The following is a 14,727-nucleotide window of genomic DNA, read 5'->3' on the forward strand; positions in this document are numbered from 1 at the left end:
TTTGACATCTAACTAAGGTGTTTGGTGCAGTATTTCTCAAGTAAAAAAATGTGCAACGTGTTGTCTTATGTTAACAAAGTCGGGCTGCTGGGCAGTTCTGTCTCACTGTCTATGCTATTGGATAGAGAGCAATCAACCCCTCGTTAGTGGGCAAATGTACATTGTCAAATCAACCTCCATTTACTCGTTGTGACGCACGGATGTTCCAAACTACGTTTTAGACAAGACTCCGTTTTAGACAAGACTGATTTTATGACCAAGACTATCCTATTTACATTTTGTGGTACATTTTGACACTAGAAGAACTGTTTCTGACTCATATTGATGCCACATAGGCCGTTTTCAAATGAATTTGTTGCTTTTTAAAGGCAGTCGCTCTTTAAACCCTCATATCTGCCACCCTGTTTGAACTGGACTTGATACTTTCCTCATGCTGAACAAATTTGCCTCAAGGGCCCATAAGGTCTGTCAGGATAGATTTTCCTCCATCTTGGAAATGTTTGAAAACCCAAATAACACCAATGTCGTTATATAGGCCCATGGTACATGTCTTAACTTAGTTTGGGAAAAGCTAAGGGATTGGTTAAGAGATTAGCGTGTTATTGACAAATACAAAAACAGATTTTACGTGTCCATTTAAATCCACTTCACAATGGCCTATCAACTTGAAACTTGTCATCGCTATCATGGACGTCCCTAAGATGAACCAAACTGAATTTGGTATTGATACTGTATCTCAAAAAACAAGGAAACTATTAACTCATTCTTTGCATATGTAACGCTAATGCTCAAAATCATCTTCTCCTCATGAACCATGAATCCGATTCACTCCAGATTTTGTATTTAGACTCAAGATTGCACATAAAGGAACTGCCAAAATAATGGAAACACTTGAGTAAATGAGGGATACAAAGTACTGTATATTGAAAGCAGGTACTAATACACAGTATTCTGTAGTTCCAGTAGTTAGCTACACCGCTACATGGCAAAAAAGTAATTATCTACTGAAAACACTACCTAGATTAGAATTTTGTTCAACTACAACCAAGCTACTGCAAAATGTAGTTCACTGCTCCCCAACACTGCTTTTCGGTCCCTATGGGACTTGTTACAGAAACTACTTGTATGATACAGTGCGATGTTAAGTCAAATATATTCAATTCTGTAAACTTAATGGCATATCTTTATTGGTAACTTTCTTGGTTAGTAAACTTTAATTGTGCTTTTTCTCAACCAGAGTGTCGGCATCAGGAACCCAGGGCATCCCCTCCATCCCGGGCAGTTTAGTGACGGTCAAGAAGAAGTTGGTGTTGCTGGTGCAGTGCATGGCGATGAGCGAGGGGATCACAGCGTACAGCAGGTTGGCTGCCAGGACAGCCAGGAAGGCCTCGCCTTGGATCCGGAATGGGGCCACTGTACGTGGGTGGAGGGATGCCCCGATGTGGGCCCACTGGCACTGTGGAGGAGAGAGGAAGGAAGGGGAAAAGTTTGGCGTTATTCCAAACAAAGGTGTTGGGTTATTCAGTCATGTCACTCAGCAAATATTTTTAGGGAGATAGTCCATTGTCAGACAAATACTACCACTCACTTCCCAATAGAACACATATTGGTGTTGAATCCCTAGCTGTAACTAACATACACTACATGGCCAAAAGTCAAACATCTCATTCCAAAATCATGGGCATTAATATGGAGTTGGTCCCCCCTTTGCTGCTATAACAGCCTCCACTCTTCTGGGAAGGCTTTCCACTAGATGTTGGAACATTGCTGCGGGGACTATTTCTTTTTTTTCTTTTCTTTTTTTTGTCATTTAGCAGACGCTCTTATCCAGAGCGACTTACATGAGCAATTAGGGTTAAGTGCCTTGCTCAAGGGCACATTGACAGATCTTTCACCTAGTCGGCTCGGGGATTAGAACCAGCAACCTTTCGGTTACTGGCACAACGCTCTTAACCACTAAGCTACCTGCCGCGGACTTGCTTCTATTCAGCCACAAGAGCATTAGTGAGATCAGGCACTGATGTTGGGCGATTAGGCCTGGCTCGCAGTCAGCGTTCCAATTCATCCCAAAGGTGTTCGATGGGGTTGAGGTCAGGGCTCTGTGCAGGCCAGTCAAGTTCTTCCACACCGATCTCGACAAACCATTTCTGTATGGACCTCGCTTTGTGCACAGGGGCACTGTCATGCTGAAACAGGAAAGGACCTTCCCCAAACTGTTGCCACAAAGTTGGAAGCAACAGAATTGTCTAGAATGTCATTGTATGCTGTATAGCGTTAAGATTTCCCTTCACTGGAACTAAGGAGCCCAAACCATGAAAAACAGCCCCAGACCATTATTCCTCCTCCACCAAACTTTACAGTTGGCACTATGCTTTGGGGCAGGTAGCGTTCACCTGGCATCCGCCAAACCCAGATTCCTCCGTCAGACTGCCAGATGGTGAAGCATGATTCATCCACTGCTCCAGAGTCCAATGGCGGCAAGCTTTAAACCACTCCAGCCGACGCTTGGCATTGTGCATGGTGATCTTAGGCTTATGTGCGGCTGCTCGGCCATGGAAACCCATTTCATGAAGCTCCCGACGAACAGTTCTTGTGCTAACGTTTATTCCAGAGGCAGTTTGGAACTCGATAGTGAGTGTTGCAACCGAGGACAGACAATTTCTTTATTAGATTTGTTTAGCTTGTGTGGCCTACCACTTCGCGGTTGAGCCGTTGTTGCTCCTAGATGTTTCCACTTCACAATAACAGCACTTACAGTTGACCGGAGAAGCTCTAGCAGGGCAGAAATTTGACGAACTGACTTGTTAGAAAGGTGGCATCCTATGATGGTGCCACGTTGAAAGTCACTGAGCTCCTCAGTACGGCCATCCTACTGCCAATGTTTGTCTATGGAGATTGTATGGAAGTGTGCTCGATTTTATACACCTGTCAGCAACGGGTGTGGCTGAAATAGCCAAATCCACTAATTTGAAGGGGTGTCCACATACTAGTGTAATTCTTGTTCACTCTCATAGCTAGGCAATACGTTTATTCACAACTGACCACTAATTTTCAAGTGTTGATTTTCAAGTGTTGCCTCACAAAAGCCTTGATTTAATAGCTTTAAACCTGATACGTTACTCTACTTTGAGCCTCTGCAACACCCATTAGTATCTGCAGCCAGCGATGTACAGTACAGCAAAGCCCGACCTCAGAGAGAAGACTCTGGTGCCCTGCTCCGTTTCACAGGAGTCTTTTGATTAGAAATGCTGAATCCCCGAGGCTGGCCTTCCCCCGTGTTGAGGGATAGTAGGGGCTGCAGACGAGTCTATACAGTACTGGCCTTTGATCACTGCCTCTTGTTTGATGGCTGCCTCTATTAGTCGAGCATGGAGAGGAAATTCAGCCTCCTGATGACAGGAAATAGGTCTCTATAGGATGGGGCTGACTGGTTATTATTATGAACACGGACGCCATGAAGAGGCCTTATTAAAGCTGGATCTAATAAAATATTTCAATAAGAACTTGCGATAGTGGTAGCATTGGGAGCTATACTTTCACTATTCTATTCTACTGAGCCATTTACTTTATGTTCGTATTCTTATCTTTTATTATTTCTTATTGTTGTTGCATTGTCGAGCAGGAACCTGCAAGTAAGCATTTAAGTTGGACGGTGTATACCATGTGTATCCTGTACATACGACTAATACAACTTGAAACTAATGCTGAGCGTAATGTACACAGTTTGAACTTTCAGGGCCCTAGTCACTGTTAAGTGATTCAACCTGTTCAAGTCTAGTATGACTAGTAATAGCAGTATGTAGAATCAAATAAAATAAAATTGTATTTGTCACATGCGCCGAATACAACTGGTGTACACCTTACCTTGAAATGCTTACTTACAAGCCCTTAACCAGTTTTAAGAAAATAAGAGTTAAGAAAATATTTACTAAATAAACTAAAGTAAAGAAAGTAACACAATAAAATAACAATAACGAGGCTATATACAGGGGGTACCGGTACCGAGTCAATGTGCGGGGGTACAGGTTAGTCGAGGTAATTGAGGTAATATGTACATGTATGTAGGGGTAAAGTGACTATGCATAGATAATAAACAGCGAGTAGCAGCAGTGTAAAATCAATGCAAATAGCCTGGGTAGCCATTTGATTAATTGTTCTGCAGTCTTATGGCTTGGAGGTAGAAGCTGTTAAGGAGCCTTTTGGACCTAGACTTGGAGCTCCGGTACTGCTTGCCATGCAGTAGCAGAGAGAACAGTCTATGACTTGGGTGGCTGGAGTCTTTGTCAATTTTCTGGGCCTTCCTCTGACATCGCCTAGTATAGAGGTCTTGGATGTAGAAGAAGTAATGTAGATAGAGCACATTGCATTCTGGGAACTGTAGTTTATGTTCTTAACCCATAATAACACAAATATGTCCCCCATATCTTACCTGGGCAATGCCTCCAGCAACGAACACAGTCCAATCAGGCACCCAGGTGCAGCCAGGCACTATGAGTCCGTAGACAAAGGCCCCCAGCATTGGCAGCACGTAGAACAGGAGGTGCAGAATCTACAACAGGGATTACATCACAGGATTAAATCACAGTACAAGTGTCTCAGAGACCTCTGTTTGACTCCAACCGGCCCGCCCCACCGTGCAGCTCTGACACTCCAATGGACAATTAATATAGACACGCCAATGGACAATTAATGCAGTACATCTTCATCCTTGCTAGGGCGCTAACAGCGTTACAGCAGTCCAAGCACTCACACAGAATACAGATAACACTGCTGCCGGCTGCATAGACAACACACACACACATTTGAAGTGCTTTCACAACGCACACTGAGGACCAAATTGTAGTGTCCAAATACAGAGGTCATTACATCGACTCTCACTTGCACTTCAACAGAGAATATTTGGAGCATGAAAGTCAGGTAGCTGCTGAAGTAATGGCATCAAATTATACCTTTGAACAGTGGCTTTTGTTCTAGGGCTGTGGTCCTGATGAATCCTAATGAATTGAGCACAGAGGCTGAGAGCCAATCACACATTGCCCTTCCGTCCTTGCAGGAGTGTCTGTGTGCTGCGCCCAGTCATCTGTCTGCCATGGTTGATCACCATCAATGATTAAAAAGGTCGCTCAATGCAAAGGCAGCGCAACACCATGAAAACCGCCCCTCCACACACACACACACACACCTGCATTGCACACACATGCTAGCTAGAGTATACACACACGCACGCATACACACACACACCTCCCACCCAGTGTGTTGCTCATGGGGGGCTCAGGGGAAGGAGGATTCGTTTATCAAGTTCTCAGCATGCAGTTCCCTGCCTGATCGATGCTTGGCCATTGTGCCTGGACTGGAGCAACAACAAGGTATTTAGATAACCTATTGACTCGGTTAAGGACCCTAATAAAACAAAACAAAACACCCAGCGTTTGAAGTAAGCCCAGGCGGGCGTTGAGACCGGACCAGTCACAACCACTCTCTTGCCTAACAAATGAGAGACGATGAACCAGCCTGGCCTCTCAGCCCTCTCATTGTGGCGTAATGATTAAAACGGCTCTGTAATCTGTGTTGTGAGATACACACAGAGGAGAGAGATAGGGCAGGCTTCAAGGCAGCTCCAAGTGATCTCTGGATGGAGTGGCTATTACGTTGTTATTTAAAACGAAGTGGGTTAGCGACTATTAAGGAATGCCACTGGAACTGCAGAGAGGCATGCTCTGTGTCTAAAGTACCCAAAATAACCTTGGGGTAGCCCACCGGGTCCTTCAGATAGGGCTCATACTCGCAGAGGTAGACGGAACAGGCCTCTAGAGGGGAGTTAAGAGCTACCCACACACACACGAGGAAGGTTACAACATGATCATCTAGGTAAGAGTACTTTATAAACTACTCGTCTGTAGGATCAGTTATTGTAATATAAACCATGTCTGGTCACAGGAGAACGTGATAAAGAACAAGTATTGAATGAAAATCACATTAAAACATCTAATAAGTAGGTACATCTTCAAATGGCTTTTTGCCAGGGAAGTGTCAAATGAGACCACCTATATGACATGATTGAATCAGCGCAGAAGATGTTGCACATAATGATTAGTTTATGATGCATAGATGATCTACTACAAAGACAGATGGCACATGAGGGAATCACTTCTATATGCATCGACTCTTTAGACTGTGCTAAAATTGGTGCGCTAGAATAATCCTAATATAACACTTTATTTCTGATGTTTTATTTTATTTCCAATATTTTTGAGTGTTAATTTCTAAGTGTGTATTCAGGCCCTGCTGGCTCACCAAGCCCCTGAAGAGAGTGAAGGCCATGTACAGTGAGGGAAAAAAGTATTTGATCCCCTGCTGATTTTGTACGTTTGCCCACTGACAAAGAAATGATCAGTCTATCATTTTAATGGAAGGTTTATTTGAACAGTGAGAGACAGAATAACAACAAAAAATTCCTGAAAAATGCATGTAAAAAATGTTATAAATTGATTTGCATTTTAATTAGGGAAATAAGTATTTGACCCCCTCTCAATCAGAAAGATTTCTGGCTCCCAGGTGTCTTTTATACAGGTAACGAGCTGAGATTAGGAGCACACTCTTAAAGGGAGTGCTCCTAATCTCAGTTTGTTACCTGTATAAAAGACACCTGTCCACAGAAGCAATCAATCAATCAGATTCCAAACTCTCCACCATGGCCAAGACCAAAGAGCTCTCCAAGGATGTCAGGGACAAGATTGTAGACCTACACAAGGCTGGAATGGGCTACAAGACCATCGCCAAGCAGCTTGGTGAGAAGGTGACAACAGTTGATGCGATTATTCGCAATTGGAAAAACACAAAATAACTGTCAATCTCCCTCGGCCTGGGGCTCCTTGCAAGATCTCACCTCGTGGAGTTGCAATGATCAAATCTTGGGTGAGAACCTCTTTCCCTCAGCCAGGGCATTGAAAATGGGTCGTGGATGGGTATTCCAGCATGACAATGACCCAAAACACACGGCCAAGGCAACAAAGGAGTGGCTCAAGAAGAAGCACATTAAGGCCTGGAGTGGCCTAGCCAGTCTCCAGACCTTAATCCCATAGAAAATCTGTGGAGGGAGCTGAAGGTTCGAGTTGCCAAACGTCAGCCTCGAAACCTTAATGACTTGGAGAAGATCTGCAAAGAGGAGTGGGACAAAATCCCTCCTGAGATGTGTGCAAACCTGGTGGTCAACTACAAGAAACGTCTGACCTCTGTGATTGCCAACAAGGGTTTTGCCACCAAGTACTAAGTCATGTTTTGCAGAGGGGTCAAATACTTATTTCCCTCATTAAAATGCAAATCAATTTATAACATTTTTTACATGCTAATTAGCTGCTAATGTGGCTATGATAAAGAACTACAAATGCCATGATGATCTGGACAAGACTGCCGAATTGAGGCAAAGGTAAGAATCTCTGGATTAACTATCTATTGTTAACTAAATGTAGTAATGAATAAAAAGTCAAAATGTCTTTAAAAGTACCTGTTAGGAAAGATGCCAGCTAGAGATGACATGCATGAGATGGCAGGGATTTGTAGTCTTGCATGATGTCTACTTTGATGCTAATGAGCATTTTAGAATCTGAGAGTAAATAGAGCCGAATATATTGATTAAAGTCACCTTGTCCGAGAGAGATTTACATTATCAAAATGTCACGCCAGGGTAAGCCTACATGAAACACAGCCCTTATTTTAAGTGTTTCTTTAATCCCCTTTAGGAAAAATGAATGGTGGAAAAACGATTGGAACCATTTCCCTGTTTGACCGCTAGGTTTTATGGGTATTATGGGGACGCCCATTCTATTCATTATATTTCTATGTTCTGAGCCCTAGTTTTCCTGGTGAGGACACAAGGTCAGGTAAAACTCCTGGCCCGAGGTATTCCACCAGGTCAATCAGCTGTGCCATTCTCCATCTCACCCTGTATCCACTGAGGGTGGGTCCGCTCTTGGGCATGTTGAACAGCTTGATCGCTCCCCATATAGGAAGCAATAGGAAGGGCATGTTGAGCCAGAAAGAAGGACAGATATTTGACCCAAATTTACCTGCCAGGGAGGGAAACAGAGAGCATTTCATCCCCTAGAAATACAGTGGCTTGCGAAAGTATTCACCCCTCTTGGCATTTTTCCTATTTTGTTGCCTTACAACCTTGGGGGTTTGTATCATTTGATTTACACAATATGCCTACCACTTTGAAGATGCAAAATATTTTTGGGTGTGAACCAAACAAGAAATAAGACAAATTAAACAGAAGACTTGAGCGTGCATAACTATTGACTACCCCCCCCCCCCCCCCCCCCCCCATATGTTTGGGGAGTCTCCCACATGCCTTTTGGTGAACACCAAACGTGTTTGCTTATTTTTTTCTTTAAGTGATGGCTTTTTTCTGGCCACTCTTCCGTAAAGCCCAGCTCTGTGTACGGCTTAAAGTGGTCCTATGGACAGATACTCCAATCTCCGCTGTGGAGCTTTGCAGCTCCTTCAGGGTTATCGTTGGTCTCTGTTGCCTCTCTGATTAATGCCCTCCTTGTCTGGTTCGTGAGTTTTGGTGGGCGGCCCTCTCTTGACAGGTTTGTTGTGGTGCCATATTATTTCCATTATTTAATAATGGATTTAAATGGTGCTCCGTGGGATGTTCAAAGTTTAGGATATTTTTTTATAACCCAACCCTGATCTATACTTCTCCACAACTTTATCCCTGACCTGTTTGGAGAGCTCCTTCATGGTGTTCATGGTGCCGCTTGCTTGGTGGTGCCCCTTGCTTAGTGGTGTTGCAGACTCTGGGGCCTTTCAGAACATGTGTATATATACTGAGATCATGTGACAGATCATGTGACTCTTAGATTGCACACAGGTGGACTTTATTTAACTCATTATGTGACTTCTGAAGGTAATTGGTTGCACCAGATCGTATTTAGGGGCTTCATAGCAAAGGGGGTGAATACATATGCACGCACCATTTTTCCGTTATTTATTTTTTTGAATTCTTTGAAACAAGTTATTTTTTTCATTTCACTTCACCAATTTGGACTATTTTGTGTATGTCCATTACATGAAATACAAATAAAAATCCATTTAAATTACAGGTTGTAATGCAACAAAATAGGAAAAATGCCAAGGGGGAGGAATACTTTTGCAAGGCACTATATGAGGAGGAACTGGGTACATCTGAAGTAGAGTAGAGCAGTCTAATTTTAACCATGTTAAAGTTGACACATTTCCATGACGTTTACATGAGAAATAGAGGAGACCTTAGCCAAAAGAGGAGACCACATTTTCATAACTTGGAGGCTCTATTATACACAGCTTGTAATGAACTTAAATAATGTTCTAAATAAGTCCTCAGTAGGGCATCATTGAACAAATATACAACTTAAATACAAAATGTTGTGAACACATTGCCGCGAGTTAGTTTGATCCTCCGATACTTCCCTATGCTGTTTGAAATCCAGAGAACAGATGCTTTGTTGGCACCGGAGGGGATGGCTGCCTTTTTATGGACTCTTAACCAACCGTGCTATTTTGTGTTTTTTCGCATTGTTTGTAACTTATTTTGTACATAATGTTGCTGCTACCGTCTCTTGTGACAGAAAATAGCTTCTGGACATCAGAACAGCGATTACTCACCTTGAAGTGGACAAATAATTTTTCTTTAATGAGTCGGATGAGAGGGATTTGCTCCAGACACCCGACAGGGCCCTTATCTCCTTTTCTTTCTACTGCGAATGACGGAGATATCACGGAAGGAGATCGGGGTGCCTGGTAAGGAGCCGGTGACGAGTGGCTAATCTGCCTTTGCCATCGATACTATTGGCCAATTTACAATCGCTTGATAATAAAGTGGACGAACTACAAGCACTTATATCCTACCAACGGGACATTAAAAACTGTAATATCTTATGTTTCACAGAGTCGTGGCTGAACGAAGACATGAATAACATACAGCTGGCGGGTTATACACTGTATCGGCAGGATAAAACAGCAGCCTTTGGTAAGACAAGGGGTGGAGGTCTATGTATATTTGTAAACAACAGCTGGTGCACGATATCTAAGGAAGTCTCAAGGTTTTGCTTGCCTGAGGTAGAGTATCTCATGATAAGCTGAAGACCACACTATCTACCAAGAGAGTTTTCATCTATATTCTTCGTAGCTGTCTATTTACCACCACAAACTGATGCTGGCACTAAGATCACACTCAATGAGCTGTATACGACCATAAGCAAACAGGTAAACACTCATCCAGCGCCGGCGCTTATAGTGGCAGGGGACTTTAATGCAGGGAACTTAAATCTGTTTTACCTCATTTCTACCAGCATGTTATCAAATCAAATCAAATTTTATTGGCCACATGTGCCGAATACAACAGGTGACATTACAGTGAAATGCTTACTTATAGCCCTTAACCAACAATGCATTATTTTTTTTATAAAAAAGTAAAATAAAACAACAACAACAACAAAAAAGTGTTGAGAAAAAAAGAGCAGAAGTAAAATAAAATAAAAGAACAGTAGGGAGGCTATATATACAGGGGGGTACCGGTGCAGAGTCAATGTGCGGGGGCACCGGCTAGTTGAGGTAGTTGAGGTAATACAGTGGGGGAAAAAAGTATTTAGTCAGCCACCAATTGTGCAAGTTCTCCCACTTAAAAAGATGAGAGAGGCCTGTAATTTTCATCATAGGTACACGTCAACTATGACAGACAAAATGAGAGAAAAAAATCCAGAAAATCACATTGTAGGATTTGTAATTAATTTATTAGCAAATTATGGTGGAAAATAAGTATTTGGTCAATAACAAAAGTTTCTCAATACTTTGTTATATACCCTTTGTTGGCAATGACACAAGTCAAACGTTTTCTGTAAGTCTTCACAAGGTTTTCACACACTGTTGCTGGTATTTTGGCCCATTCCTCCATGCAGATCTCCTCTAGAGCAGTGATGTTTTGGGGCTGTCACTGGGCAACACAGACTTTCAACTCCCTCCAAAGATGTTCTATGGGGTTGAGATCTGGAGACTGGCTAGGCCACTCCAGGACCTTGAAATGCTTCTTACGAAGCCACTCCTTCGTTGCCTGGGCGGTGTGTTTGGGATCATTGTCATGCTGAAAGACCCAGCCACGTTTCATCTTCAATGCCCTTGCTGATGGAAGGAGGTTTTCACTCAAAATCTCACGATACATGGCCCCATTCATTCTTTCCTTTACACGGATCAGTCGTCCTGGTCCCTTTGCAGAAAAACAGCCCCAAAGCATGATGTTTCCACCCCCATGCTTCACAGTAGGTATGGTGTTCTTTGGATGCAACTCAGCATTCTTTGTCCTCCAGTTTTTACCAAAAAGTTATATTTTGGTTTCATCTGACCATATGACATTCTCCCAATCCTCTTCTGGATCATCCAAATGCACTCTAGCAAACTTCAGACGGGCCTGGACATGTACTGGCTTAAGCAGGGGGACATGTCTGGCACTGCAGGATTTGAGTCCCTGGCGGCGTAGTGTGTTACTGATGGTAGGCTTTGTTACTTTGGTCCCAGCTCTCTGCAGGTCATTCACTAGGTCCCCCCGTGTGGTTCTGGGATTTTTGCTCACTGTTCTTGTGATCATTTTGACCCCACGGGGTGAGATCTTGCGTGGAGCCCCAAATCGAGGGAGATTATCAGTGGTCTTGTATGTCTTCCATTTCCTAATAATTGCTCCCACAGTTGATTTCTTAAAACCAAGCTGCTTACCTATTGCAGATTCAGTCTTCCCAGCCTGGTGCAGGTCTACAATTTTGTTTCTGGTGTCCTTTGACAGCTCTTTGGTCTTGGCCATAGTGGAGTTTGGAGTGTGACTGTTTGAGGTTGTGGACAGGTGTCTTTTATACTGATAACAAGTTCAAACAGGTGCCATTAATACAGGTAATGAGTGGAGGACAGAGGAGCCTCTTAAAGATGAAGTTACAGGTCTGTGAGAGCCAGAAACCTTGCTTGTTTGTAGGTGACCAAATACTTATTTTCCTCCATCATTTGCAAATAAATTCATTAAAAATCCTACAATGTGATTTTCTGGATTTTTTTTCTCTCAATTTGTCTGTCATAGTTGACGTGTACCTATGATGAAAATTACAGGCCTCTCTCATCTTTTTAAGTGGGAGAACTTGCACAATTGGTGGCTGACTAAATACTTTTTTCCCCCACTGTATGTACATGTGGGTAGAGTTAAAGTGACTATGCATAAATAATTAACAGAGTAGCAGCAGCGTAAAAAGATGGGGTGGGGGTGTGGGGGCAGTGCAAATAGTCCGGGTAGCCATGATTAGCTGTTCAGGAGTCTTATGGCTTGGGAGTAGAAGCTGTTGAGAAGTCTTTTGGACCTAGACTTGGCACTCCGGTACCGCTTGCCGTGCGGTAGCAGAGAGAACAGTCTATGACTAGGGTGGCTGGAGTCTTTGACAATTTTGACGGCCTTCCTCTGACACCGCCTGGTATAGAGGTCCTGGATGGCAGGAGGGAAAAAAACGTTAGACCACCTTTACTCCACACACAGAGACGCGTACAAAGCTCTCCCTCGCCCTCCATTTGGCAAATCTGACCATAATTCTATCCTCCGGATTTCTGCTTACAAGGTAAAACTAAAGCAGGAAGCACCAGTGACTCGGTCAATAAAAAAGTGGTCAGATGAAGCAGATGCTAAGCTACAGGACTGTTTTGCTAGCACAGACTGGAATATGTTCCGGGATTCTTCCGATGGCATTGAGGAGTACACCACATCAGTCTCTGTCAATTACCTCGACTAACCGGTGCCCCCGCACCGGTTGACTCGGTACCGGTACCCCCTGTATATAGCCTCCCTACTGTTATTTTTACTGCTGCTCTTTAATTATTTGTTACTTTTATTTTTATGTTATTTTATATTGTTTTTTTTTGTGTGATTTATTTTGGTATTCTTTCTTAAAACTGCATTGTTGGTTAAGGGCTTTCACTATAAGGTCTACACCTGTTGTCATGAGCCTCTCACTCCACCGGGTTACCACCTTAATTTTCTTCCACTCTGCTCACCACTCTCTCTACTCAGCCTAACTAGCTCCACCTGTCCCTGCTCTGCTCTGCTCTAATTACTCTGCCAGCTGCGCTGCATTACCCACTACCTCTCCCAGTATTTAAGGCCCTGTCTTTCAGCTCTCCGGTGTCAGATCGTCTGCAAAGCTCACTCCCGGAACCTGTTTGCTCGCGCTTCTGGCTCACCCTGGTTTTGTGACCCCGGACCTGCCTGATTTTTGGATACTCTTCTGCCCCAGGAGATCCAGACCTGCTTCTGCCATTACGACTCCTGACTACTCTTCAATCCCGGTAACTCTGACCAGCCTTCTGCCTTGCTACTACGTATTTTGGATTTCCCTTGAACTGTACTGCTGCCTTGTTTCATTCCGCCCTGTTGTGTCTGTGTCTCCCCCCCCCAGGACTTCTGGACCACCCACCACCGGCTTCATAGGACGCATCGCTGCCACTGGGGGAGGCACAGACCCAGCACATTGGACGGGATCCCTGTTACCCCTGGAGCCTTCATTCACTCCCTACTTCCCTTTTCCCTTAAGTTTTAATAAACTTTCTGGTGTGACGCAATTGTGGTCCTCTGGTCGTCTGTCTGAACCGTGACAGTACGATCTGACCATTATGGACTCAGCGCACACTTTTCCCGACATGGAAACCGATGAGCATGAGCAGCAGTTCCAGCAGCAGCAACAACAACTCGCCATGATCATTCAACTCCTCACCAACCTTACCCCAGCCAGTCTGCCCACCAGCCCTGCCCCCGAGTTACCTGCCCCGGTCATTGCAGCCGCTGCTCCGGAACCCAAGATTGGAAACCCCGAGCGGTTCAACGGCGATTCAACCCAGGTCCGGCCATTCCTGACTAGCTGCCGACTTCAGTTCTCCTTGCAGCCAAGGACCTTCGCCACGGAGGGGGCTAAAGTTGGGTATGCCATCACTCACCTGACGGGCCGAGCTCGACTCTGGGGAACAGCAGAGTTCGAACGTCAAACCCCCGCATGTGCAACCTTCGACCTGTTTGCTGAGGAGATGCTGAAGGTGTTTGACCTGGATTCACCAACCGCAGAGGCGTCTCGTGAACTGTTCAGTATTCGACAAGGCAGACGTACAGTCGCAGACCATTCCATCGACTTCCGAACCCTGGCTAGACGAAGTTCTTGGAACACACCATCGTTGGTGGACGCGTTCTTCCATAGTTTGGCTGACTATATCAAGGACGAGTTGGTCTCCCATGAACTGCCTTCCACTCTTGATGAAGCCATCGCACTGACTGTCAGGATCGACAGAAGGATACAGACCCGTCGTCGTGAGAGGGGGCGCCAAGGTCCACCTACTACCGGCATTCGGAGAGATCCGACTGGGCTCCTGTCATCTACTGCCACTCACCCAGGTCAGCTTGATCAGTCTGAGCCTATGGAGATTGGGCGAGCCTCTCTCACTCCTGCAGAGCGCCAGCGCCGCTTCACTTCAAACCTCTGCCTCTATTGTGGAGGTGATGGACATCGTGTGGTAACCTGCCCTTTAAAGGGCCGAAGCTCACCGGGCATAGGGGGAGTCCGGTTGAGTTCAATGACCATCCAGTCCTCCGACCGCAAACCCCTGCTGCAAGTTCACCTCCGCCTCTCTGACTCAACTCACACCCTGGCTGCTCTGGTGGATTCTGGCGCCGAAGCC

General features: G+C 44.5%; 1 pseudogene across 1 annotated transcript in view; it reads right to left on the reverse strand.

The window, feature by feature from the left end:
• Window positions 1-1,188: 1,188 nt before the first annotated feature.
• The window catches only part of LOC311137550 (transmembrane 6 superfamily member 1-like), a 33,303-nt pseudogene continuing 19,764 nt past the window's right edge, over window positions 1,189-14,727 (reverse strand). Inside the window, exons 5-9 of the transcript XR_014615460.1 lie at window positions 7,942-8,066; window positions 6,295-6,301; window positions 5,740-5,825; window positions 4,430-4,549; window positions 1,189-1,456 (exon numbers count right to left, since the gene is read on the reverse strand). The product of XR_014615460.1 is annotated as a transmembrane 6 superfamily member 1-like (transcript). The remainder of the gene's footprint in view (window positions 1,457-4,429; window positions 4,550-5,739; window positions 5,826-6,294; window positions 6,302-7,941; window positions 8,067-14,727) is intronic.

Source organism: Coregonus lavaretus (genome assembly GCF_964263955.1).
Source record: "Coregonus lavaretus genome assembly, chromosome: 11".
Taxonomy (NCBI): domain Eukaryota; kingdom Metazoa; phylum Chordata; class Actinopteri; order Salmoniformes; family Salmonidae; genus Coregonus; species Coregonus lavaretus.